General features: G+C 42.6%; 1 long non-coding RNA gene across 1 annotated transcript; it reads right to left on the bottom strand.

Annotated features, from left to right (window-relative positions):
- Nucleotides 1-1,314: 1,314 nt before the first annotated feature.
- Nucleotides 1,315-4,027, bottom strand: LOC142660550 (uncharacterized). The gene is made up of 4 exons (XR_012850521.1): nucleotides 3,953-4,027; nucleotides 2,914-3,041; nucleotides 1,775-1,841; nucleotides 1,315-1,588 (listed from the first exon to the last, which is right to left on the bottom strand). It is a non-coding gene; the product is annotated as an uncharacterized LOC142660550 (long non-coding RNA).
- Between the last annotated feature and the right edge of the window lie 448 nt (nucleotides 4,028-4,475).

Raw genomic sequence — 4,475 nt, 5'->3', positions numbered from 1 at the left:
TGTCATCAGTGAATGGTGCGTGGCTGCGTGATTTTCACGCATATGCCATCCTTATGACACGCGGTTTTGATGTTTAGAAAAAGAAATGAAGGACGTGCTTTTATTTTTTCCTTCACTTATTTATCTACTGTTGCGCGAATCACGCGCGACACACGGAAGTGCTTCCATGTGCTGCGCGTGATTTTCACGTACCCACTGACTTCAAAGGGTGCGTGATGCGTGAAAAACGGCCAAGTATAGGACATGTCGTGAGTTTTACGCAGCGGACACACGCTGTGTGAAAATCACGGACTGTCTGAACGGCCCCATTCACTAACACAGGTCCGTGCGACGTATCATGGACGTTAAACGCGTTAGTGTGAATAAGGCCTTACGTGTGTTAAAACAACGGACATCACACGGACCTATGCAATTCAATGGGGCCATTCAAAATTAATACTAGGAGTAAGAAAGACAAAGTATTAGGACAAATCCCAATCAATGGAAACATTTTCATGTAGAACAGAGACCAGTCCCCAACATTGTATTTTATAGCTTTAGGTGTATTATATATTATCTCATATTTATGCTTCTACAATGTGTCTCTTATCAGTGAGTTATTATAATGAGCTTTATTCTTATTATATCACAACAGTAACTATTATGGGGTTTCTGAGGGGGTTCATACAAATATTCACACAGAGACACTTTATTAGGAGTCCTGCCACCCCTCCCCCTACAATGCTGCAGATAAACATTGCGGACGTCAGAGTGACAGGCGGCATGGAAAGGTCCGCTCCCTCCCGCCCGCTTTTATTACTTGTAGTAATGATAACAGTAAGGTAAGCAGTGTCTCCCCTGACTGCTAGCAAAGTTTGGGGTACATGTCTGGGATACATGGAACAAGTGCCCAGCGCTGAGACGCCAAGTAGTAGAGATGACTCCTGAACCCTGTACCTTTCCTTCACCACGACATTACAATATACAATATTATATAGTACAAGTCCTCAGCAGTTACATGACATGGAATCAGTGGCTATTACAAGATGTTTGCCCATTTGGCCTAGGTATTTAACCGGTCAGGGGGCTTCTCCCATATGACTTTCTAACATAAATCAGGGGCGGACGTACTATATGTGAGAACTGTGCGGTTACATTGGGGCCCAGCAGGTCAGGGGGCCCTCTGCCACCCCGAAAGTAACTAGTAGCGTCCTAATGTCTATTAGATTGCATGTAAGGGTTTGGGCTAATGAATTTCTTGTAGGCAATAATGTGTGGCAAGTGCTCTTGGCAGGGTGACCGTGCCTTATATCCCCCAGCACTGCTCCACCCCTAATCCCCAATTAACTTTACTGTACCCCTAGTCCCCTCAACCAATTACCTTAAATCTATCTTCAGGCCAAAACCGTTCCCTATTGTTCCCTTACGTGTCCCCCCTAGACTACATGGCACCGCCAGTCATATGGCCATCTTCATACTATACAAAGAAACCCATTACCTACACGATCCCCATCCCTATATATAGTAACTAAAGATGGATATACCTCATATAGATGAAATATTACTTCAGAGAGTCCCCCTGGCAGCAGGCAGCCGATCCCAAGGTTTTCTGGAACGAAAAGTTAAAATTATGATGTGAGCTTAGTATGGGTCATCATATCAACAAATATATGTTCAGTCAATTGACAACATTGGGGAATTTGTTCCCGCAGCCTCTCATGTGTCTCTATAGGAACATTCTGGATGACATCACATTATAGAATTTCTATAGGTTGTTATTTTCTATAATACTTACATATATACGGTGGATCTTCTAGCATGTCGGCTGTCACTGGTGCCACATATTCACATGTTTTATATGTCTGTAATATACATAATGGCTTTACTGCATATACATAAAATAACCCCATATCTATAATGTATAATAATATATTTACTGTCACACATGTCATTATCTATCACAGGGTGAGTCAGACATTGAACACATTTTGTAATGTAACATAGACCCAGGGAACATAACTATAGGGGTGAAGAGGTTGTAGTCACACACAGGCCCTGGTGTCCATGACTGGCATAAGGGGGTCACAATCTGAACAAATCCCCAATGCCGCTATCACCTGGAGGAATCCTGATTTTACTTGTCGCCCCCTTGACTGCCCTAGACCACCATACAATGAAAAAAAAATTCCCCTTTACTGTCTTAAACCACCAGTGAATTTACACTGAACCCTTTCACAGCCCTAGAACACCAGATAAATATAAAAAACTGTATAGAAACATGACCCTGTGGGATGGGGTGGGTGGGTGAGCCTACTTTACTTGTTGCCCAGGACCCCATCTTACATAAAGCCTGTTGTGTCTGTGGGAGTGCAGATTATATATGGTATATGATAGTTGGCAGGACCTGGTATAGATTTGGCACCAAGGCCCCGGAGCTTATAGTTATGTCTCTATATAATCATATATAAGCCTAAACTTAAGGGAAACTATAGAGAACTGTGGAGTTTCTGATTCTTCTCTCTTTTGTGGTGTCTCTGGACACATATAATGTGGATACATGTAATGAATATTCTGGGCATGCAACGGGTTACCTGACAATATATAAGTTTGGGTGGCAGCTTAGACTGGATGCCATAGTTGACCACACCGGGTTTCCAGGCTCTTGGTCTCTGTTCCTAATATATTACAGGTTTGTAGCTTGTCAGTAATAAGCGGTCACTACATTTTGTGGGGGACATTTTTTTCTATTCTTCCATCTACCACCCCCAGCATTGAAGCGAGGAATATTAGGAAGAGCAACCTTGTTTTCTGAGGGACAATGTGAGAAAACTGAAATTGGGCTCTTGGAGAAAATATCCATTATTGCTATAAACCATCCAGCCAGTATATATGTGATATAACGTGTGTAGAGATAAAGAAATATTCGGCACTTACCTTGCACTCTCCTACTTTATATGCTGGGCATTAGTTGGGCGCTCTCCTTATTTTTGGAGCAGCCCTCCTACACCTGGACCCGAGGCCATCACAGAGCTCTTCATTGGGCTGTTACTTTTTTATTAATCCTGGAAATGTAAGAAGAAATTGACAACTGGGTGGCGTTATTCTCTTTTCTCAATGGCCATGGTCTGATACTATACAATGAGTGCTGACAGTTTCATAATGTTTAGGGACACATCCTATAGACAAGAGATATTGTATCCCCCATATTCAAAAATTCCCAGGCGGAATTATAGAGGAATGGAAATATTCAGAGTGCTAAGAGGAGATGCTCCAGCATTATAATTTTATGGGAAATGCAATTATTTACTCGTCATAAGAACAGACAAGTCCAGAACATATGACCAGTATTATATACATAGAAGAGATAAACCATCATCCCTGGGATTGGAGGTTAATTGTAATAAAATATTAGAATATAAGATTACACTTCATGGAAAATACAATTTGACAGTTATAGATTTAGACAGCAGTGGATTTGGTATCACTATATAGCAGGTAATGGAGTTGGTCCTCTCTTCTTTGCGGCTGGGTGGTGACAACCTGTGCAGGACTCCGCTCTCCAGAGGAACTACTTTGGCAGCAAGCAAAGCGGTGGAGAATTGTCCCAAAGGTCATGGGAAGGGAATGGAGAGGTAAACAAACATCACACCCGGCTCTCCTCAGTAGCTACATTGGGCCCCATAATGGAGGGCCCAGTTTGATCTTTGCTATGAGGACCTCAGTCTTCTATGTCCGGCTCTATATCCAGGAGTAAGATTATGTGACTGTTTGGTGAACTTCTTGGTGTCAGTAGAATAAGAGTGTTCATGATAACTATGACTGCCGCCAAGTGTCAGGGATCTATCTGCCTATGTGACATGGAGGAATGGCTTCAGTCATACACAAAGGTGCCGTCTGTTTTCTGACCAGATAATTTGGGACGTGTGTGAGTAATATGCAGGAAAGGTAAATTACAGGAAAGAGAGATCAATACCTGAGCGCTGTATTCAGGACTCTGTCCCGGCAGCAGCAGTTCTGGGACTAATCAAGGGATCTGTTCAGACAAGATCTAAGAAAAAGATACAAAACCTCTGATCACAGGATAGATACAATAATAGTTGTCATGTTACCAGAGGTTACACTTATACATTACACGTATACACTATTTAACATTGACGTCTATAGGTGACAGATGACCAACATATGACATATATCAGAGGTGTCCGTCACCGCCATCCTGTAAGAAACGTGTACAGTATGTTAGAGTTTTCCCATGAGCGACATATTTGACGTAACCACAGGATATGTAATAAACGTCAGATAAATGCGGGTCCCATCTGTACACCAATCTCTAGAATGGGGCCCCCTAAACCCTGTTCTAGCATTTTGTGCTCACGAATTCCCGGCCACTTACAGATTACATGGTCGGAGTTACGTAAACAGCGTAGCTCGCTGAACTACGCTGTTGCTCTAACTCCCATAGTAGTGAATGGCAGCTACGGAAGCAGCATAGCATG

This window comes from Rhinoderma darwinii, chromosome 9 (genome assembly GCF_050947455.1).
Source record: "Rhinoderma darwinii isolate aRhiDar2 chromosome 9, aRhiDar2.hap1, whole genome shotgun sequence".
NCBI lineage: Eukaryota > Metazoa > Chordata > Amphibia > Anura > Rhinodermatidae > Rhinoderma > Rhinoderma darwinii.
This window is presented reverse-complemented; position numbering and strand designations above follow the sequence as displayed.